Raw genomic sequence first — 24,430 nt, 5'->3', positions numbered from 1 at the left:
TTGAGCGAGCATGCTTGACACTGCTCGGTACTCGCCCGAGCATCTCACTACTCGGGATGTTCGGCGAGCACCGAGCATTTCCGGGTTACTCGGGCGGGAGCTCGGGTCTCCGCCCTGCATGTTTGGCGCTCTTTACAGAGCCAATGAACATGCAGGGATTGCCAGCCAGTCACTGTAATGCCGCAGCCATGTTGTTTGTGGGCATTACAGTGATTGGCTGGCCGCACAGCGTCACCTCGAGTATTTAAAACCGGGCGCCGCCATCTTGGACACAGTCGCCCGGGAACAGACAGTGTAGGGAGAGTGCTGCTGACCTAGGGAGAGATTTATACTGCGAAATAGGTAGTGTAGGGTCTCTAAAGCCTGCCAAATCAAACAAACAGTCCTTCTCAGGACTAATATCCATCCCAGATATCAGGCAGGCAGACTGTATAGGAGATGCAGTGGTTATACCAGCAAACGCTGCATTACAGTCCTGTGTGCTCCTGCTGGTCAGATTGCTAGACTTATCCCCCAGTCTCAGGGGCCAGGAAAAATCCTTTTTTTTTTCATCTAAATCCTGTTGTTTTTTTTTCCTCAGTCAGACAGTCCAAATACGCGTCTTATTAATCTTTTGGTATTCCCCCCCCCAAAAAAAAAAAAAATTGAGTGTGTGTGTTACTGTTCAGACACCAATATTTCTGTTTAAAAGAGTCTGGTGTAGGCCAGAAAAATATAACTGTGGTTTTGCAGTTCCACGGGTCAAATCTCTGTATTATCCTGTTTTTGGCATTTTTTGCCGTAAAAAAAAACTGTAATAGTGTCTCCCTGACTCATCAGAAACCAATATGTCTGTTTAAAAGAGTCTGGTGTAGGCCAGAAAAATATAACTGTGGTTTTGCAGTGCCATGGGTCAAATCTCTGTATTATCCTGTTTTGGGCATTTTTTGGCTTAAAAAAAACCTGTAATAGTGTCTCCCTGACTGTTCAGACACCAATATATCTGTTTAAAAGAGTCTGGTGTAGGCCAGAAAAATATAACTGTGGTTTTGCAGTTCCACGGGTCAAATCTCTGTATTATCCTGTTTTTGGCATTTTTTGCTGTAAAAAATCAGTAATAGTGTCTCCCTGATTGTTTAGACACAAATATATCTGTTTGAAAGATTCTGGTGTACGCCACATAACTATAACTGTGGTTTTGCATTTCCACGGTTCAAATCTCTGTATTATCCACTTTTAGGCCTTTTTTACATAAAAAAAACAGTTTGAGTGTGTCGCTGACTGTTCAGCCCCAAATATATCTATTTAAAAAAGTCTGGTATACGCCAGTAAATTAGAACTGTGGTTTTGCAGTTCCAAAGTTCAAATCTATGTATTATCCAGCTTTTGGTATTTTTTCCGTAAAGAAAAACAGCAATAGTGTCTCCCTGACTGTTCAGACACCAATATATCTGTTTAAAAGAGTCTGGTGTAGGCCAGAAAAATATAATTGTCCTTTTGCAGTTCCATGGGTCAAATCTCTGTATTATCCTGTTTTTGGCATTTTTTGCCGTAAAAAAAACTGTAATAGTGTCTCCCTGACTGGTCGGAACCAATATATCTGTTTAAAAGAGTCTGGTGTAGGCCAGAAAAATATAACTGTGGTTTACAGTTCCACTGTTCAAATCTCTGTATTATCCACTTTTGGACCTTTTTTACATAAAAAAAACAGCTTCAAAAGATGGCGAGGGAGTACCTTGCCGACCATACCAGCATACTCCGTGATTCCTCTGTGCCTTTTAATTATTGGGTATCCAAGCTGGACACTTGGAATGAACTTGCTCTGTACGCCTTGGAGGTCCTGGCCTGCCCTGCCGCTAGCGTGTTATCGGAGCGTGTTTTTAGTGCCGCTGGGGGAATTATAACTGATAAGCGCACTCGCCTGTCAACTGACAATGCTGACAAGCTGACCCTTATCAAAATGAACAAGGGCTGGATTGGGCCAGTCTTCTCATCACCACCAAATGACAGCAGAATAACATAAAGTCAAATCCACTGTGTTATTTCGGGAGATGTATTCCCATTCACCGCTTCACACCCACACATGGGCATACGCTTCCTCATTTCGGCTGTATTTTGCTCTTCTCCTTATCCTCAGCCTCCACCACCTCTATACCACCAGGGTGACCGTGGTCCATGTTGCCAGCATTGCAAGTTCCTCCGTCCTAATTTTTGGCAGATTTTGCTTGGAAGGCATAGGCAAAGACTATGGGAGACCCACTCCCCAATAATGGGAATAATGTTTTTAATATGCTGTACTGCATGGCTATTGTAAGGGGCATTGCAAGTTCCTCCGTCCTAATTTTTGGCAGCTTTTGCTTGGAAGGCATAGGCAAAGACTATGGGAGACCCACTCCCCAATAATGGGAATAGTGTTTTTAATATGCTGTACTGCATGGCTCTTGTAAGGGGCATGAAAAATGTCTTGTTAAGCTACTCTGAACTCCACGTCTTTTCCAAGGGGCATTAAAACCGTCTTGTTAAGCTACTGCGACTTCCATCACTTTTCCAAGGGGCATTTATATTGTCTTTTTATTCCACTGCGACCTCCACCATTCTTCCAAGGGGCATTAAAACCGTCTTGTTAAGCTACTGCGACCTCCACCACTTTTCCAAGGGGCATTGCTATTGTCTTTTTATTCCACTGCGACCTCCACCATTCTTCCAAGGGGCATTAAAACCGTCTTGTTAAGCTACTGCGACCTCCACCATTCTTCCAAGGGGCATTAAAACCGTCTTGTTAAGCTACTGCGACCTCCACCATTCTTCCAAGGGGCATTAAAACCGTCTTGTTAAGCTACTGCGACCTCCACGTCTCTTCCAAGGGGCATTAAAACCGTCTTGTTAAGCTACTGCAACTTCCACGTCTCTTCCAAGGGGCATTAAAACCATCTTGTTAAGCTACTGCGACCTCCACCACTTTTCCAAGGGGCATTAAAACCATCTTGTTAAGCTACTGCGACCTCAACGTCTCTTCCAAGGGGCATTAAAACCGTCTTGTTAAGCTACTGCAACCTCCACGTCTCTTCCAAGGGGCATTAAAACCGTCTCGTTAAGCTATTGCGACCTCCACCATTCTTCCAAGGGGCATTAAAACCGTCTTGTTAAGCTACTGCGACCTCCACGTCTCTTCCAAAGGGAATGAAAACCGTCTTGTTAAGCTACTCTGAACTCCACGTTTATTTCAAGGGGCATTAAAACCGTCTTGTTAAGCTACTGCGACCTCCACCACTTTTCCAAGGGGCATTGATATTGTCTTTTTATTCTACTGCGACATCCACAATTCTTCCAAGGGGCATTAAAACCGTCTTCTTAAGCTACTGCGACCTCCACCACTTTTCCAAGGGGCATTGATATTGTCTTTTTATTCCACTGCGACCTCCACCATTCTTCCAAGGGGCATTAAAACCATCTTGTTAAGCTACTGCAACCTCCACCATTCTTCCAAGGGGCATTAAAACCATCTTGTTAAGCCACTGCGACCTCCACGTCTCTTCCAAGGGGCTTTAAAACTGTCTTGTTAAGCTACTGCGACCTCCACGTCTCTTCCAAGGGGCATTAAAACCGTCTTGTTAAGCTACTGCAACCTCCACGTCTCTTCCAAGGGGCATTAAAACTGTCTTGTTAAGCTACTGCGACCTCCACAATTCTTTCAAGGGGCATTAAAACCATCTTGTTAAGCTACTGACTCCTCCATGTCTCTTCCAAGGGGCATTAAAACCGTCTTGTTAAGCTACTGCAACCTCCACGTCTCTTCCAAGGGGCATTAAAACCGTATTGTTAAGCTACTGTGACCTCCAAAACTTTTCCAAGTGGCATTAAAACCTTCTTGTTAAGCTACTGCGACCTCTACGTCTCTTCCAAGGGGCATTAAAACTGTCTTGTTAAGCTACTGCAACCTCCACGTCTCTTCCAAGGGGCATTAAAATCGTCTTGTTAAGCTACTGCGACCTCCACAACTTTTCCAAGGGGCATTAAAACTGTCTTGTTAAGCTACTGCGACCTCCACGTCTCTTCCAAGGGGCATTAAAACCTTCTTGTTAAGCTACTGCGACCTCCACGTCTCTTCTAAGGCGCATTAAAACCGTCTTGTTAAGCTACTGCGACCTCCACCATTCTTCCAAGGGGCATTAAAACAGTCTTGGTAAGCTACTGCGACCTCCACTATTCTTCCAAGTGGCATTAAAACCATCTTGTTAAGCTACTGCGACCTCCACGTTTCTTCCAAGGGGCATTAAAACCATCTTGTTAAGCTACTACAACCTCTCCGTCTCTTCCAAGGGGCATTAAAACCATCTTGTTAAGCTACTGCGACCTCCACCACTTTTCCAAGGGGCATTAAAACCATCTTGTTAAGCTACTGCGACCTCCACATCTCTTCCAAGTGGCATTAAAACCGTCTTGTTAAGCTACTGCAACCTCCACGTCACTTCCATAGGGCATTAAAACCGTCTTGTTAAGCTACTGCGACCTCCATCATTCTTCCAAGGGGCAATAAAACCGTCTTGTTAAGCTACTGCGAACTCCACGTCTCTTCCAAGGGGCATTAAAACCATATTGTTAAGCTACTGCGACCTCTACGTCTCTTCCAAGGGGCATTAAAACCGTCTTGTTAAGCTACTGCGACCTCCAAGTCTCTTCCAAGGGGCATTAAAACCGTCTTGTTAAACCATTCTGAACTCCACAGCTTTTCCAAGGTGCATTGAAATTTTGTTTTTAATTAACTCTAACCTCCATGACTCTTCCAACGGGCATTGCATTTCCTCCTAATTTTAGTCAGCTTTTGCTTTTCAATGCATAGGCGAACACTAAGGGAGATCCACTCCCCAATAATGGGTAGAAGGTTTTTACTATGCTGTAATCCACATCTGTTTCAAGGGGCATTGCAGTTCCTCATAATTTTTGGAAAACCTTCCATTCACTGCTTAGGCCAACAGTGCACAGGAGACCCAGTTGCTATAAATGAAAAAAACGGTTTAGTTAAGGCCCTCTGACCTCCATGTCACTTCCAAGGGGCATTGGAGTGCCTCGAAATTTTTTGGTAGGCATTGCACTCACTGTATGCCCTATAACTGTGTAGCCGAACCGCTCCTTTTGGTACAGAAACATATCCTACAAGACATGTGTGGTTGACTGGCCTGATATTGATGTGAATGGTCCCTGTTCCTCCTGCTCTTTCTCCTTTGCCACCACGTCATCCATCATTCATCACCTGAAGCTTTGTTTTAACAGGAGTCATAGAACTGGGATAGTAACAGGAAAACATCCAGCAATCCTGGAGGTAGGATATGCGCCAAAACGCTGACCACCTCAGGCCTAGCCGCTACTACATACATGCGCTTGCATTCCAAGAAAACAAAGCAGATGCTAACTTCTATTATCATCATCATGCTCCTCACCTTGGCACTCTCAACTCCCCTGATGGAGAAGCCAGGGCGCACCGGAGGAGTCTGGTTCTCTGGTGGGCTCGTCCAATGCTTCCCTAAAGCAGGCCATGCTAAGAAAAGTGTGGGGGAAGTTGACAGGAGAAATAGGGGCGGCTGGGGACCGTTTATGGACACCCGGCCGCCCCAAGGCGGCGGGGGACGGTGTGTGGACACCCGACCGCCGGTGCGGCTGGGGACTGAGTATGGAAACCTCGCTGCCGAAGCAGCCATGAGGTAGTGGCCAGGTTCAGCCTCCTCCAAACTAAAAGGCCCAATTTCAAATGCAAGCAAGCTAGCAGTATGGTATTGCAGCCTGGGGGTAGGTGGGTGGCAGGTTGCACACTTACGCTTGCATTCCAAGATAACAAAGCAGATGCTAACTTCTATCATCATCATCATGCTCCTCACCTTGGGACTCTCAACTCTCCTGATGGAGAAGCCAGGGCCCACTGCAGGAGTCTGGTTCTCTGGTGGGCTCGTCCAATGCTGCCCTAAAGCTGGCCGGGCTAAGAAAAGTGTGGGGGGGGATGTTCCAGGAGAAATAGGGGTGGCTGGGGACCGTGTGTGGACACCCGGCTGCGGGGCGGCTGGGGACCGAGTATGGACACCCGGCCGCCCCCTGGCGACTGGGGACCGAGCGTGGACACCCGGCCGCCGGGCAGCTGGGGACTGAGTATGGATACCAGGCCGCCGACGCAGCCATGACATGGTGGCCGGCGTCTGCCTCCACATGCCTAAAAGGCCCAATTTCAAGTGCAATCAAGCTAGCAGCATGGTATTGCAGCCTGGGGGGTGGGTGGGTGGCAGGTTGCACACTTACGCTTGCATTCCAAGAAAACAAAGCAGATGCTAACTTCTATCACCATCATCATGCTCCTCACCTTGGCACTCTCAACTCCCCTGATGAAGAAGCCAGGGCCCACCGGAGGAGTCTGGTTCTCTGGCGGGCTTGTCCAATGCTGCCCTAAAGCAGGCCGGGCTAAGAAAAGTGTGGGGGGATGTTCCAAGGAGAAATAGGGGCAGTTGGGGACCGTTTATGGACACCCGGCCGCCCCCAGGTGGCTGGGGACCGTGTGTGGACACCCAGCCGCGGGGCGGCTGGGGACCGAGTATGGACACCCGGCCGCCCCCTGGCGGCTGGGGACCGAGCGTGGACACCCGGCCGCCGGGCGGCTGGGGACTAAGTATGGATACCTCACGGCCGAAGCAGCCATGAGGTAGTGCCAGCTTCGGCCTCCTCCAAACTCAAAGGCCCCATTTCAAGTGCAAGCAAGCTAGCAGTATGGTATTGCAGCCTGGGGGTGGGTGGGTGGCAGGTTTCACACTTACGCTTGCACTGCAAGGAATGGGGGTGGTACAATTGAACAGTGCCCTGGGAAAAGGACTTGCACGAGGATAGTTGCAAATCTGCATCTTCTGATGCGGAAAGGATCACTTCTGATGGGCACACTTTTAGGCAGTGACCTGGGTGTCATAGATGCTTCTAGGGGTCTTCCCCATGCTGTTCCCATGTCTTTTCAGCACTGAATGCATGTGTCACACAGCACATGGCCAGATAAGATTGTAAAATGTTAAAATGACATTTCCCGGTGAATGCATTTGTCACGGTTGAAAGCAATACAAAAGTGGAAAAATGCATAAAAAATGCTACTTGTGAACAAAGCCCAAGGTGTGGAGGAGTATTTTTGTTTTTGGTTATTTATTTTACCTTATACACAAGTCTTTACCCTGGAAAGGAAGTTCCTTAACATATTTCACAGGAAAACTGTTTCAGTTTCGTTTTTGAACGTTTTATTGTGAGCCCGTTAAAGTGGTTTAATACCTCTGACCACGTTGTTGACAGCAGTGACCTGGGGGTCAGAAATGCTTCCTGGGGCGATGCCCATGATGTCCCCATGTCTTTTGAGCACTGTCACTATCGTTTTGGGCACTTTTTAGGCTTTCTACAGACTGCCGGGGGTGCCGCCGCAAAAATGCTCGGGTCTCCCATAGACTAACATTGGGCTCATTGCTCTTGACGAGCACCCGAGTATCACGGCGAGCTCGGCCCGAGCTTCGAGCACCCGAGCATTTTAATGCTCGCTCAACACTACTTATCACCTATTCTGTAGATAGGTGATAAGTAGTGTTGAGCGATACCTTCCAATATCAGGAAATATCGTATCGGATTGGATCAGACCGATACCCAATAAGTATCGGATAGCGCCGATTCCGATACCGGAAACCAATGCAAGTCAATGGGACACAAATATCGGAATGAAAATAAACCCTTTCTTTCCTTGTAGGTTAATTCTACATGAACTAAAACAACTAAGAATAATGTAGAATGTATTACGCGAAAAGCCGGCAATTCATCAGCGGCATACACCGGTACCCGACAATTTACAACAGAAAGAATAGAGCTTCACACCTAGATTAGATAGATAGAAACATGTCAGTCACATATATATGAAGTACAGTGACAGTGTTGCTTACTGTACTTGTCATTTAGTGTAAAGGATTTATTTAAAAAAATATTAGTGTTTTCATGCACCGTCTCTTTAAAAAAGCCGGCCGGCAATTCAGCAGCGGTACCCGACAATTTAGAATAGAAAGAATAGAGCATCACACATAGATTAGATAGATAGAAACATGTCAGTCACATATATATGAAGTACAGTGACAGTGTTGATTACTGTACTTGTCATTTAGTGTTAAAATAAAGGATTTATTTTAAAAAAAATTGGCATGGGGTTCCCCGTAATTTTAGGCTCCAGCAGACAGCTGGGGCAGATGTTTGAAGCCTGGGAAGAGGGTAATACCCATGGAGCTTCCCAGGCTACTAATATCAGCCCCCAGCTGAATACCTAGCCTTTACTAGCTATTAAAATGGGGGACCCCCCAAAAAAATGACGTGGGGTCCCCCCTAATTTAATAGCTAGCAAAGGCTAGGCAGACAGCTGGGGGCTGATTTTAATAGCCCAGGAAGGGTGCCATGAATATTGGCCCCCTCCCAGGCTAGAAACACCAGCCGTCAGCCGCCCCAGAAATGGCGCATCCATAGGATGCGCCAATTCTGGCACTTAGCCTCGCTCTTCCCACTGCCCTGTAGCAGTGGCAGTGGGGTAATAGAGCTGGGGTTGATGTCAGCTTATAATGCCAGCTGACATCAAGCCCAGGTTAGTAATGGAGAGGCGTCTATAAGACACCCCCATTACTAAACCCATAGTCAAAGTTAAAAAAAAAAACACAAACACCCAGAATAAAGTCCTTTAATTGAAATAAACACACAATTCTTTATTGTTCTAAATTAAACCATACTTACCATCACGCCCATTCCAGCTGAAGCCAACGATCTCCTGCAATAAAAGAAAAATAACAAAGCAACATCATCCTTACCTTTCGATGGTTCCCAGGACAGCTCCAGCTCTGCTACATCGAGATGACAGGCTGGACCGCAGCAGAAAGCTGCCATCCAGCCTGTCATCCCGCAGAGACTGAGAAGCGCAGGCATGCTTGCGCTCCTCAGTGTCTCGCTGTGACGGCATAAAGATGAGCCGAGGTCATGTCCAATGAACTCGGCTCACCTCATGCACGTCACTGACAGCGTGGGAAAATTCTCCTGCACTCAGCGCTTCAGCGTGAGAATTCTCCCACGCTGTCAGTGACGTGCATGAGGTCAGCTGAGTTCATTGGACATGAGCTCACCTCATGCACGTCACTGACAGCTTGGGAAAATTCTCACGCTGAAGCGCTGAGTGCAGGAGAATTTTCCCACGCTGTCAGTGACGTGCATGAGGTGAGCCGAGTTCATTGGACATGACCTCGGCTCATCTTTATGCCGTCACAGCGAGACACTGAGGAGCGCAAGCATGCCTGCGCTTCTCAGTGTCTGCGGGATGACAAGCTGGATGGCAGCGTTCTGCTGCGGTCCAGCCAGTCATCTCGATGTAGCAGAGCTGGAGCTGTCCTGGGAACCATCGAAAGGTAAGGATTAGTGTTGAGCGAACATGCTCGACACTGCTCGGTACTCGCCCGAGCATCATGCTACTCGGGATGTTCGGTGAGCACCGAGCATTTCCGGGTTACTCGGGCGGGAGCTCGGGTCTCCGCCCTGCATGTTTGGCGCTCTTTACAGAGCCAATGAACATGCAGGGATTGCCAGCCAGTCACTGTAATGCCGCAGCCATGTTGATTGTGGGCATTACAGTGATTGGCTGGCCGCACAGCGTCACCTCGAGTATTTAAAACCGGGTGCCGCCATCTTGGACACAGTCGCTACGGATCAGACAGTGTAGGGACAGCGCTGCTGATTTAGGGAGAGATATATCCTGCAAAATAGTTAGTGTAGGGTCTGAAAAGGCTGCCAGATCAAACCAACAGTCCTTCTCAGGACTAATATCCATCCCAGGTATATCGGGCAGGCAGGCAGGCAGGCTGTATAGGAGACGCAGTGGTTATACCAGCAAACGCTGCATTACAGTCCTGTGTGCTGCTCCTGTTGCTGAAATTGCTGGACTTAGCTCCAGGTCCCGGGGGCCAGGAAAAATCCTTTTTTTTTATCTAAATCCTCTTTTTTTTTTCCTCCTTCACAATGTACAAATACCCATCTTATTAACCTTTTGGTGTCCCCCCCCCCCCCAAAAAAAAAAGTGTGCCTCTGATTTTTCAGACACAAATATATCTGTTGAAAATAGTCTGGTGGAGGCCAGAGAAATAGAAGTGTCGTTTTGCAGTTCTATGGGCCATTTGTATCTAAAAAAAACAGTTTGAGTGTGTCGCTCACTGTTCAGCCGCAAATATATATATATTTTAAAAAGCCTGGTATACACCAGTAAATTATTACTGTGGTTTTGATGTTCCACGGTAAAACATCTCTATTATCCTGTTTTTGGCATTTTTTGCTGTATAAAAATAATAATAGTGTCTCCCTGATTTTTCAGACACAAATATATCTGTTGAAAATAGTCTGGTGTAGGCCAGAGAGACAGAAGTGTGCTTTTGCTGTTCCACGGTAAAAAATCTCTATTATCCTGCTTTTTGCATATTTTGCTGTAAAAAAAAAAAAATAGTGTCTCCCTGATTTTTCAGACACAAATATATCTGTTGAAAATAGTCTGGTGTAGTCCCGAGAAATACAAGTGTGGTTTTGCAGTTCCACGGTACAAACCTCTGTATTATCCACTTTTGGGCCATTTGTATCTAAAAAAAACAGTTTGAGTGTGTCGCTCACTGTTCAGCCGCAAATATATATATATTTTAAAAAGCCTGGTATACACCAGTAAATTATTACTGTGGTTTTGATGTTCCACGGTAAAACATCTCTATTATCCTGTTTTTGGCATTTTTTGCTGTATAAAAATAATAATAGTGTCTCCTTGATTTTTCAGACACAAATATATCTGTTGAAAATAGTCTGGTGTAGGCCAGAGAGACAGAAGTGTGCTTTTGCTGTCCCACGGTAAAAAATCTCTATTATCCTGCTTATTGCATTTTTTGCTGTAAAAAAAAAAAAAATAGTGTCTCCCTGATTTTTCAGACACAAATATATCTGTTGAAAATAGTCTGGTGTAGGCCCGAGAAATACAAGTGTGGTTTTTCAGTTCCACGGTACAAACCTCTGTAGTATCCACTTTTGGGCCATTTGTATCTAAAAAAAACAGTTTGAGTGTGTTGCTCACTGTTCAGCCGCAAATATATATATATTTTAAAAAGCCTGGTATACACCAGTAAATTATTACTGTGGTTTTGATGTTCCACGGTAAAACATCTCTATTATCCAGTTTTTGGCATTTTTTGCTGTATAAAAATAATAATAGTGTCTCCCTGATTTTTCAGACACAAATATATCTGTTGAAAATAGTCTGGTGTAGGCCAGAGAGACAGAAGTGTGCTTTTTCTGTTCCATGGTAAAAAATCTCTATTATCCTGCTTTTTGCATTTTTTGCTGTAAAAAAAAAAAAAAATAGTGTCTCCCTGATTTTTCAGACACAAATATATCTGTTGAAAATAGTCTGGTGTAGGCCCGAGAAATACAAGTGTGGTTTTGCAGTTCCACGGTACAAACCTCTTTATTATCCACTTTTGGGCCATTTGTATCTAAAAAAAAAACAGTTTGAGTGTGTCGCTCACTGTTCAGCCGCAAATATATATATATTTTAAAAAGCCTGGTATACACCAGTAAATTATTACTGTGGTTTTGATGTTCCACGGTAAAACATCTCTATTATCCTGTTTTTGGCATTTTTTGCTGTATAAAAATAATAATAGTGTCTCCCTGATTTTTCACACACAAATATATCTGTTGAAAATAGTCTGGTGTAGGCCAGAGAGACAGAAGTGTGCTTTTGCTGTTCCACGGTAAAAAATCTCTATTATCCTGCTTTTTGCATTTTTTGCTTTAAAAAAAAAAAATAAATAGTGTCTCCCTGATTTTTCAGACACAAATATATCTGTTGAAAATAGTCTGGTGTAGGCCCGAGAAATACAAGTGTGGTTTTGCAGTTCCACGGTACAAACCTCTGTATTATCCACTTTTGGGCCATTAGTATCTAAAAAAAACAGTTTGAGTGTGTCGCTCACTGTTCAGCCGCACATATATATATTTTAAAAAGCCTGGTATGCACCAGTAAATTATTACTGTGGTTTTGATGTTCCACGGTAAAACATCTCTATTATCCTGTTTTTGGCATTTTTTGCTGTATAAAAATAATAATAGTGTCTCCCTGATTTTTCAGACACAAATATATCTGTTGAAAATAGTCTGGTGTAGGCCAGAGAGACAGAACTGTGCTTTTGCTGTTCCACGGTAAAAAATCTCTATTATCCTGCTTTTTGCATTTTTTTGCTGTAAAAAAAAATATAATAGTGTCTCCCTGATTTTTCAGACACAAATATATCTGTTGAAAATAGTCTGGTGTAGGCCCGAGAAATACAAGTGTGGTTTTGCAGTTCCACGGTACAAACCTCTGTATTATCCACTTTTGGGCCATTTGTATCTAAAAAAAACAGTTTGAGTGTGTCGCTCACTGTTCAGCCGCAAATATATATATATTTTAAAAAGCCTGGTATACACCAGTAAATTATAACTGTGGTTTTGCTGTTCCACGGTAAAAAATCTCTATTATTCAGGTTTTGGTAGTTTTTTCCGTAAAGAAAAACAGTAGTGTCTCCTGACTGTTGTGACACAAAAATATATCTGTTGAAAATAGTCTTGTGTAGGCCCGACATCCCAGTGTGGTTTCGCAGTTCCACGGGTCAAATCGCTGTACTATCCAGTTTTGGGCCTTTGGTATCTAAAAAAAAAGCAGTTTGAGTGTGTCGCTCACTGTTCAGCCACAAACATCTCTATTTAAAAAAGTGTGGTATACCCCAGTAAACAATAACTGTGGTTTTCCTCTTCCACGGTTCTAATCTACTCTTTATTACCCTTTTTCCATTGATAGTGCAAGTGTAAGCTATTTTACTTCATTTACAATGGGCAAGGCGCGTGGCAAGGGACGTGGAAGTGGACGTTCTGGTGATGGTTCGTGCAGAGGACGGGGCCATGGCCAAGGTGAAAATGTGCCACAACCAACAGCCACATCTTCTCGCTCCCACTTCTTGACCGAATTACTAGGGAAGCACAGAACAACACCAGTATTGAGAACTGATCAGTGTGAACAGGTTATTAATTGGATAGCAGACAATACTTCCAGTTACCTGGGCACCACCACCTCCGGTCTGTCTTCCACACGGTCAACTCTTAGTAGCCGTGAGTCTCGACCGCATACTCCTCCTCACCCTGATGCTCCTTCCTCCCACCATGCCGAGTGTCGTCAGACAGCAAGTGATCCCACACTTGGACACTCTGAAGAGCTGTTAACTGGTCCATTTCCATGTTTGGGCCCCTCGCCTGATACGCTTGAAGTGGTGGAAGAGGAGATCCCATGTTGCGATGCCCAAATATTTGAACAGCCACGGCCACAGGAAGTCGACGTTGGCAATCTGTCACAAGAGGTGGACGATGACGAGACACAATTGCCAGGAAGTGAGGAGGAAGATCGTGGTGCACAAGTGGAAGAGGAGGAGGTGGTGGATGATCTAGTAACTGACCCAACGTGGAAGGAGGACATGCAGAGTGAGGCCAGCAGCACACAGGGGGAGGGAGGCAGAGTACCCCAGCAGGCAGGAAGAAGCAGTGTGGTGGCCGCAGACAGAAGGCAGGCAACCGTTCCCCGTAACACCAACACGAGGGACGTTGCCAGTACAAGCGGTAGGTCTTCCAGAGTCTGGAATTTTTTTAAAGACTCTGCTGATAACCCCAAAAAGGCCATATGTTCCACCTGCCATGCCAGCATCAGCAGGGGTGACAAAACTACCAGCCTGACCACCACCAGCATGATCAGGCACATGGCAGCAAAGCACCCGACTTTGTGGGGCGAAACCCAGGGTCCACGACCAGTGTCAGCGGGTGTCACCACTGCTTCTTCCACTGTTGTGCGTGCAATAGAACCCCCTGTTGTGTGTGCAAGGCAATCCCCTGTCCATACTGCATGTAAAGATGCCCCCTCCTCTCAGTCTTCACTTGTTATGGCAGTTTCTCAAGAAACAGCATCAATGTCCACGTCCACGTCCCACCGCAGAGTTCAATTGTCCATATCCCAGACCTTTGAACGAAAGCGGAAATTCGCAGCTAACGCCCCACAGGCCACAGTCCAAAATTCACACATTTCACGACTGCTTGCATTAGAAATGCTGCCTTTTAGGCTGGTGGAGACGGAATCCTTCCGCAATCTTATGGCGGTGGCCGTCCCTCGGTACTCGGTCCCCAGCCGACACTATTTTGCCCGGTGTGCCATCCCCGCACTACACAAGCACGTGTCCCAAAGCATCTGCTGTGCCCTCAACAATGCAGTTACTGGGAGAGTCCACCTGACAACGGACACGTGGACAAGTGCTTGTGGCCAGGGGCGGTACATCTCTCTGACGGCACACTGGGTAAACATAATGGAAGCCGGGATCCAGTCGGACCTTGGGACGGAACACATCCTCCCAACACCGAGGATTGCGGGCCCTATGTCAGTCAGAGTTGCCCCCACAGTGTACAGCTCCTGCGCATCCTCCTCCTCCTCTTCCTCCTCATGTTCAGCCTTCATCTCAGATATCACCACATCAGTTACAAGCTGGAAGCATTGCAGTACTGCCTCCGCCAAGCGGCAACAGGCTGTGCTGAAACTCATAAGCTTAGGTGATAAACCTCACACTGCTTGTGAGTTGTGGACAGCTGTGAAAGAGCAGGCAGATCTGTGTCTGAGACCGCTGAACCTACATCCCGGCATGGTCGTGTGTGACAATGGCCGTAACCTGGTGGCGGCTCTGAGGCGAGGTGAGATCACACACGTACCATGCCTGGCTCATGTGCTTAACCTCGTGGTTCAGCTGTTTCTTAAATCGTACCCCGAGTTGCCAGATCTGCTCGTGAAAGTACGCCGCCTGTCAGCTCATTTTCGCAAGTCGGCTACAGCTTCCGCCGCCCTTGCTGTGTTGCAGCAGCGTTTGCAGCTTCCGGCACACCGACTGGTGTGTGATGTCCCCACATGTTGGAACTCTACCCTCCACATGTTGCAAAGGATTTGTGAGCAGAAGAGAGCAGTTGTGGAGTACCAGCTGCAACAAGGCCGTCGATATTCAGGTCAGACTCCACACATAAGACCTCAGGAGTGGACCTGGATGTCTGACATATGTACCATCCTGACAAACTTTGAGGAGGCCACCAAGATGGTGAGTGGCGATGACGCCATCATTAGTGTCAGCATCCCACTTGTCTGTCTTTTGCAACGCTCTCTGCAGAGAATTAAAGAGGAGGCATTGCAGCCAGAGTATGATGAGATGGATCAAGAAGCCGTAGCGGGCGATTACACACAGCCCAGCCTCATCTCATCCCAACGTGCATTGGGGGACAATGAGGGAGAGGAGGAGGAGGAGGAGGAAGAACAGGAGCTGCTATCATGCGTTGTAGACAGTAGTACCTGTACAAGTGTCATACCGTCGGTTCAGCATGGGTGGCCTGAGGACAGGGGGGAGGAGGAAGAGGAGGAGGAGGAGAGCATGGTCAGTCGTCATCTTGGTGAGGACACGGAAATCTTGCCCGTTACCAGTCTGGCACGCATGGCTGACTTTATGTTACGCTGCCTTAACCGTGACCCTCACGTTGTCAAAATGTTGGGTGACAGTCATTACTGGTTGGTGACACTTGTAGACCCCCGCTACAAGGAGAACTTTCACTCTCTTATTCCTGAGGTGGAGAGGTCTACAAAAATGGGGCAATACCAGAAGGCCCTTGCTGCAAAACTCTTAAAAAAATTCCCATCTGAACACGCTAGCGGCAGAGGTCACAGTTCGTTGCCCAACCAAGGCGTACAGGCGAGAGAGATGCAACTCCAATCCAGCAGAGGCAGGGGAACAATGTCAACGTTCTGGGACAGTTTTCTGACACCCGCCCAGCTTACAGGCCCTGAGGCGCGGGGTACTCTCACAAGGAGTGGAAAGTTTCAAAAGATGGTGAGGGAGTACCTTGCCGATCGTACCAGCGTCCTCCGTGATTCCTCTGTGCCTTTTAATTATTGGGTATCCAAGCTGGACACTTGGAATGAACTCGCTCTGTACGCCTTGGAGGTCCTGGCCTGCCCTGCCGCTAGCGTGTTATCGGAGCGTGTTTTTAGTGCCGCTGGGGGAATTATAACTGATAAGCGCACTCGCCTGTCAACTGACAATGCTGACAAGCTGACCCTTATCAAAATGAACAAGGGCTGGATTGGGCCAGACTTCTCATCACCACCAAATGACAGCAGAGTAACATAAAGTCAAATCCACTGTGTTATTTCGGGAGGTGTATTCACATGCACCGCTTCACACCCACACATGGGTATACGCTTCCTCGTTTCGGCTGTTTAATCTTCTTCTCCTTATCCTCAGCCTCCACCACCACTATACCACCAGGGTGCCAGCATTGCAAGTTCCTCCGTCCTAATTTTTGGCAGCTTTTGCTGGGAAAGCATAAGCAAATACCATGGGACACCCACTCCCCAATAATGGGACTTATGTTTGTAATATGCTGTACTGCGTGGCTCTTGTAAGGGGCATTGCAAGTTGCTCCGTCCTAATATTTGGCAGCTTTTGCTGGGAAAGCATAAGCAAATACTATGGGAGACCCACTCCCCAATAATGGGACTTATGTTTGTAATATGCTGTACTGCATGGCTCTTGTAAGGGGCATTGCAAGTTGTTCCGTCCTAATTTTTGGCAGCTTTTGCTGGGAAAGCATAAGCAAATACCATGGGACACCCACTCCCCAATAATGGGACTTATGTTTGTAATATGCTGTACTGCATGGCTCTTGTAAGGGGCATTGCAAGTTGCTCCGTCCTAATTTTTGGCAGCTTTTGCTTGGAAAGCATAAGCAAATACCATGGGACACCCACTCCCCAATAATGGGACTTATGTTTGTAATATACTGTACTGCATGGCTCTTGTAAGGGGCATTGCAAGTTGCTCTGTCCTAATTTTTGGCAGCTTTTGCTGGGAAACCATAAGCAAATACCATGGGACACCCACTCCCCAATAATGGGACTTATGTTTGTAATATGCTGTACTGCATGGCTCTTGTAAGGGGCATTGCAAGTTGCTCCGTCCTAATTTTTGGCAGCTTTTGCTGGGAAAGCATAAGCAAATACCATGGGATACCCACTCCCCAATAATGGGACTTATGTTTGTAATATGATGTACTGTATGGCTCTTGTAAGGGACATTGCAAGTTGCTCCGTCCTAATTTTTGGCAGCTTTTGCTGGGAAAGCATAAGCAAATACTATGGGAGACCCACTCCCCAATAATGGGACTTATGTTTGTAATATGCTGTACTGCATGGCTCTTGTAAGGGGCATTGCAAGTTGCTCCGTCCTAATTTTTGGCAGCTTTTGCTTGCAAGGCATAAGCAAATACTATGGGACACCCACTCCCCAATAATGGGACTTATGTTTGTAATATGCTGTACTGCATGGCTCTTGTAAAGGGCATTGCAAGTTGCTCCGTCCTAATTTTTGGCAGCTTTTGCTTGGAAAGCATAAGCAAATACCATGGGACACCCACTCCCCAATAATGGGACTTATGTTTGTAATATGCTGTACTGCATGGCTCTTGTAAGGGGCATTGCAAGTTGCTCCGTCCTAATTTTTGGCAGCTTTTGCTGGGAAAGCATAAGCAAATACTATGGGAGACCCACTCCCCAATAATGGGACTTATGTTTGTAATATGCTGTACTGCATGGCTCTTGTAAGGGGCATTGCAAGTTGCTCCGTCCTAATTTTTAGCAGCTTTTGCTGGGAAAGCATAAGCAAGTACTATGGGAGACCCACTCCCCAATAATGGGACTTATGTTTGTAATATGCTGTACTGCATGGCTCTTGTAAGGGGCATTGCAAGTTGCTCCGTCCTAATTTTTCGCAGCTTTTGCTGGGAAAGCATAAGCAAATACTATGGGAGACCCACTCCCCAATAATGGGACTTATGTTTGTAATATGCTGTACTGCATGGCTCTTGTAAGGGGCATTGCAAGTTGCTCCGTCCTAATTTTTTGCAGCTTTTGCTGGGAAAGCATAAGCAAATACTATGGGAGACCCACTCCCCAATAATGGGACTTATGTTTGTAATATGCTGTACTGCATGGCTCTTGTAAGGGGCATTGCAAGTTGCTCCGTCCTAATTTTTAGCAGCTTTTGCTGGGAAAGCATAAGCAAGTACTATGGGAGACCCACTCCCCAATAATGGGACTTATGTTTGTAATATGCTGTACTGCATGGCTCTTGTAAGGGGCATTGCAAGTTGCTCCGTCCTAATTTTTGGCAGCTTTTGCTTGCAAGGCATAAGCAATTACTATGGGACACCCACTCCCCAATAATGGGACTTATGTTTGTAATATGCTGTACTGCATGTGACGCGCCCCCTGGGCCGTGTGTACACGTGTGTGGGATACCCGGTGCCGGGTCTCTGGGGTCTGTAGTCTCCGTGGCGGTGACCCGGTCCCGTGGCTCAGGCTGGTCAAACCAGTGGCAATCTTTCTTAGGTTTTGAGGTTAATTGTCCGACTGCGCCACCCGTGGATTGCGGTCACGGAGTACCACCGCTGCGAGGCAGACTGCTGAGGCTGGTGTTGTGTGCGCAGCATAAAATGGGATAACTCCCCTCGGGAGGAGTATAGCCTCAGGGCAGTGAGTGTGGATGATGGGGGTGATGGTGCACGAGCGCAGCAGGAATGACTCAGAGTCTTTGCAGTGCAGTTCAGGGTCTTTACTGATGATTATAAGGTAGACCCTCCCGGGAGTACTGGCTAGCATAAGAGGCCTGGTCAGTCTGTGAGCAAGCAGGAGTTCCCCTGGCCAGGTGGAGTTGTAGGCCTCCCCGTCTGTCTGCACTCTTCCTGGCTACCTTGCTGTAAGCGGGTAGAAGTAGCCCACGTCCCTGAGTGTACCGTGTAGTGCTCACCCGTATGGCTGGTGACTTGGGGCCTTCTGTTAGCCTCCGCTCCACGACGGCGGTGCTGGTCCCTTGCTTGTGACTGAGCCTCCGGGCTTCTATGGCCAGAGGACCTGAAATCCCCTGCCGGCTGGTTTCTGCTGCTGGATATGTAAGTCCTCACAGCTTCGGACTCCTGTGTCCGGTTCCTATTGTCTTCTGCCAGGGCGAGCTCTGCTCAGCTTCCAGCCCCTCGTCTTTAGCTCCTAGCTCCTACAGAGCTCCTTGCTGTTACTTTGCCTTGATCTCACTCTGACTCTGACTGTTCTCTGACTCACTCAACCCCGCCCCAGATCCAGTTTATAAGGGCAGAATTTTCCCCTCCCAGGACTGGGGCAGGAGGATGTTGCATGTTTAAGGGATCCTGACCAGGAAACCTCCCACTTGCTCTCCGACGTAATCTCTATTACTGTGGTGACCAGACCCCTGGGGTGCCACACATGGCTCTTGTAAGGGGCATTGCAGTACCTCATAATTTTTGGAAAGCCTTCCATTCACTGCTTAGGCCAACAGTGCACAGGAGACCCAGTTGCTATAAATGGAAAAAAAGGTTTAGTTAACGCCCTCTGACCTCCATGTCATTTCCAAGGGGCATTGGAGTGCCTCGAAATTTTTGGTAGGCATTGCACTCACTGTATGCCCTATAACTGTGTAGCCGAACCGCTCCTTTTGTTACAGAAACATATCCTACAAGACATATCTGGTTGACTGGCCTGATATTGATGTGAATGATCCCTGTTCCTCCTGCTCTTTCTCCTTTGCCACTACCTCATCCATCATTTATCACCTGAAGCTTTGTTTTAACGGGAGTCATAGAACTTGGATAGTAGCAGGAAAACATCCAGCAATCCTCGGAGGAGGTAGGATATACGCCAAAACGCTGACCTCCTCAGGCCTAGCCGCTACTACATACATGCGCTTGCATTACAACAAAACAAAGCAGATGCTAACTTCTATCATCCTCATCATGCTCCTCACCTTGGCACTCTCAACTCCCCTGATGGAGAAGCCAGGGCCCACCGGAGGAGTCTGATAGTCCGGTGGGCTCGGCCAATGCTGCCCTAAAGCAGGCCAGGCTAAGAAAAGTGTGGGAAAGGTTACCGGTACAAATAGGGGTGGCTGGGGACCGAGTATGGACACCCGGCCACCCCCTGGAGGCTGGGGAGCAAGCGGGGACACCCGGCCACCAGGCGGCTGGGGACTGAGTATGGATACCAGGCCGCCGACACAGCCATGGCGTGGTGGCCAGATTCCACCTCCACATGCCTAAAAGGCCCAATTTAAAGTGCAAGCAAGCAGTATGGTATTGCAGCCTGGGGGTGGGTGGGTGGCAGGCTGCTTACTTGCGCTTGCATTGCAAGGAATGGGGGAGGTACAATTGAACACTGCCCTGGGACAAGGACTTGAATGGGGATAGTTGCAAGTCTGCAACGACAGGTGCAAGGTGGGAGGCATCTTCGCATGTACCATGAACAGGGGTTTGGCATGCACACACTACAGCGGAATAGGCTCTCCTTCCCACTAAATGCACTGGGGAGGGCACAGGTAATGTTTTGGTATACGCGCTTAATCTTATGTATAAGACACACCAGGACAAATAGGGGCGGCTGGGGACTGAGTATGGATACCTCGCTGCCGAAGCAGCCATGAGGTAGTGGCCAGCTTCGGCCTCCTCTAAACTAAAAGGCCCCATTTCAAGTGCAAGCTAGCAGTATGGAATTGCAGTCTGGGGGTGGGTGGGTGGCAGGCTGCACACTTACACTTGCATTAAAAGAAAACATATCAGATGCTAACTTCTGTCATCATCATCATGCTCCTCACCTTGGCACTCTCAACTCCACCGATGGAGAAGTCAGGGCCCACCGGAGGAGTCTGGTTCTCTGGTGGGCTCGTCCAATGCAACCTAAAGCAGGCCGGGCTAAGAAAAGTGTGTGGGGGGATGTTCCAAGGAGAAATGGGGGCGGCTGGGGACCGTTTATGGACACCCGACTGCCCCCAGGCGGCTGGGGACCGTGTGGACACTCGGCCGCGGGGTGGCTGGGGACTGAGTATGGACACCCGGCCGCCGGGCGGCTGGGGACTGAGTATGGATTCCAGGCCACCAACACAGCCATGATGTGGTGGCCAGATTCCGCCTCCACATGCCTAAAAGGCCCAATTTCAAGTTCAAGCAAGCAAGCAGTATGGTATTGCAGCCTGGGGGTGGGTGGGTGGCAGGCTGCATACTTGCGCTTGTATTGCAAGGAATGGGGGAGGTACAATTGAACACTGCCCTGGGACTAGAACTTGCATGGGGATAGTTGCAAGTCTGCATCTTTTGATGTGGCAAGGATCACTTATGATGGGCACACTTTTAGACAGTGACCTGGGAGTCAGAGATGCTTCCTAGGGGTCTTCCCCATGCTGTTCCCATGTCTTTTCAGCACTTTATGCATGTGTCACACAGCACATGGCCAGATAAGGTTGTAAAATGTTAAAATGACATTTCCCGGTGAATGCATTTGTCATAGTTGAAAGCAATACAAAAGTGCAAAAACGCATAAAAAATGCTACTTGTGAACATAGCCGAAGGTGTGGAGGAGTATTTTTGTTTTTGGTCATTTATTTTAACTTATACACAAGTCTTTTCCCTGGAAAGGATGTTCCTTAACATATTTCACAGGAAAAAAGTTTCACTTTCGTTTTATTGTGAGCCTGTAAAAGTGGCTTAATACCTCTGACCACGTTGTTGACAGCAGTGACCTGGGGGTCAGAAATGCTTCCTGGGGCGATCCCCAAGCTGTCCCCATGTCATTTGAGCACTGTCACTATCGTTTTGGGCACTTGTTAGGCTTTTAAAAGACTGCCGGGGGTGCCACCGCAAAAATGCTCGAGTCTCCCATAGACTAACATTGGGCTCGTTGCTCGGGTCGAGCACCCGAGTATCACGGCGAGCTCGGCCCGAGCTTCGAGCACCCGAGCATTTTAGTGCTCGCTCAACACTAGTAAGGATGATGTTGCTTTATTATTTTTCTTTTATTGCAGGAGATCGTTGGCTTCAGGTGGAATGGGCGTGATGGTAAGTATGGTTTAATTTAGAACAATAAAGAATTGTGTGTTTATTTCAATTAAAGGACTTTATTCTGGGTGTTGTGTTTTTTTTTAAATACTTTACTAGAAATTCATGGTGGTCATGTCTAATATTGGCGTGACCCCATGAATTTCGGGCTTAGGGCCAGCTGATAATGCCAAGCTGGCCCTAACCCCTTTATTACCCAGTGAGCCACCGCACCAGGGCCCTGGATGAGTTGGGTACAGCGCCAGAAGATGGCGCTTCTATGAACGCGCCATTTTCTGGGGTGGCTGCGGATTGCAATTTGCAGCGGGGGTGGCCCAGAAAGCTTGGGCCTCCCAGCGCTGCGGATTCCAGCCCCCAGCTGCCTAGTTGTACCTGGCTGGACACAAAAACAGGGCGAAGCCCCATGTCAATTTTTTTTTAATTATTTCATGAAATAATTAAAGAAAAAAGGGTTTCCCTATATTGTTGTGTCCGGCCAGGTACAAATAGGCAGCTGGTGGTTGGGGGCAGCCCGTTCCTGCCTGCTGTACCTGGCTGGACACAAATATAGTGCGAAGCCCCACGTCAATTTTTTTTAAATTATTTCATGAAATAATTTAAAAAAAAAGGGCTTCCCTATATTGTTGTGTCCGGCCAGGTACAAATAGGCAGCTGGGAGTTGGGGGCAGCCCGTTCCTGGATGCTGTACCTGGCTGGCATACAAAAATATGGCAAAGCCCACGTCAAAATTTTTGGGAAAAATTAATTAAAAAATAAATAATAATTTAGGGACTGCATCTTTATAAACCCCTCAAGTGTCATTTAGTGTTAAAATAAAGTATTTATTAAAAATAAAATTGGCGTGGGATCCCCCATAATTTTAGTCTCTAGCGGAGGTTAAGCAGACGGCTGGGGCAGATGTTTGAAACCTGGGAAGGGGGTAATACCCACGGAGCTTCCCAGGCTACTAATATCAGCCCCCAGCTGAATACCTAGCCTTTACTAGCTATTAAAATGGGAGACCCCCCAAAAAAATGACGTGGGGTCCCCCCTATTTTAATAGCTAGCAAAGGCTAGGCAGACAGCTGGGGCCTGATATTAATAACCCAGGAAGGGTGCCATGAATATTGGCCCCCTCCCAGCCTAGAAACGCCAGCCGTCAGCCGCCCCAGAAATGGCGCATCCATAGGATGCGCCAATTCTGGCACTTTGCCTCGCTCTTCCACGCTGCCCTGGTGCGGTGGCAGGGGGTAATAGGGTTGGGGTTCATGTCAGCGCCAGCTGCCATGAAGCCCAGGTTAGTAATAATGGGCGTCTATAAGACACCCCCATTACTAACCTACAAAGTGTTAAAAATAAAAAACACACACTACACCCAGAAAAAAATAATTTATTTGAAATAAAACACACCATTTTATTTAATTCTTAGTTTACTAAAAAAAAAAAAATAGTTACCTGTCCACGTTCCTGCGCTGATCTCCCATGCACAGCTGTCACATCTGGAGATGGTGACAGCTGTGCATGGCTGCTGTAAGCTCACACTGCCGGGAGCCACTGACTGAGGTCACCGGAGTGCATTCAGGCAGCGCTGCTCCGGTGACCTCCATTACGGCACTGCTGTACCGTGGGAATTTCTCACGGTACAACGGGGCCGTAAAGCAGCTAACCGGAGCAGCGCTGCCTGAAATCCTGCGAACCCGCTTATGCAATGACGGGGCTGCTTTACGCACCGTCATTCTAGCGGCGGCAGCGGTTCAGAGCGGTCACATTCTATGTGGCTGCTCTAAACTGGAGATCATCGTGGGACACTCGTGGACTAATACGGAGGGGTAAGGATAAGGTTGTGGTTTATTATTTTATATTTTATTACAGGAGATCGATGGCTTCGGGGAATTGGGTGTCTAGGTGAGTATAGGTGTAGTTTTTTTATTTTTTACTTTATTTTAGGTGGCGATCGGCGGGGACAGGTAATGTATGAACTAATTTATTTTAGGTAACCACTGGCCACCAATGACATGTATTTAAAATTTATTGGGGACCAAAAACCCCCAAAAAATATGGGGGCCTAAAAAAACACGTATGGGGCAAAAATATAAACCTATGGGGCAGTTTAAATAGCAGGATCAGGCTGATGGGAACTACTGCTCCCATCAAGCTGATCCTGCTGGCACGAGTGGACAGGGGACAGACATAGGCCGATGGGAGTAGTAGTGTCACATCGGCCTATGTCTGCCTGCACGCACACATCCCGCACACATCCCGCACACACCGCGCACACCCGCGCACACCCGCAGACACCGCACACATCGCGCACACCCGCAGACACCGCACACACACCGCGCACACCCGCACACATCGCACAGACACCCACACACACCAATCATGACCGGTCTGGGAGGTGAGGCTGACCTGTGCGGCCGTG

Source organism: Phyllobates terribilis, unplaced genomic scaffold (assembly GCF_046119375.1).
Source record: "Phyllobates terribilis strain yellow unplaced genomic scaffold, ASM4611937v1 Scaffold_1__5_contigs__length_1240528914, whole genome shotgun sequence".
In the NCBI taxonomy this organism is placed as follows: domain Eukaryota; kingdom Metazoa; phylum Chordata; class Amphibia; order Anura; family Dendrobatidae; genus Phyllobates; species Phyllobates terribilis.
Note: the sequence above shows the minus strand (reverse complement) of the source record.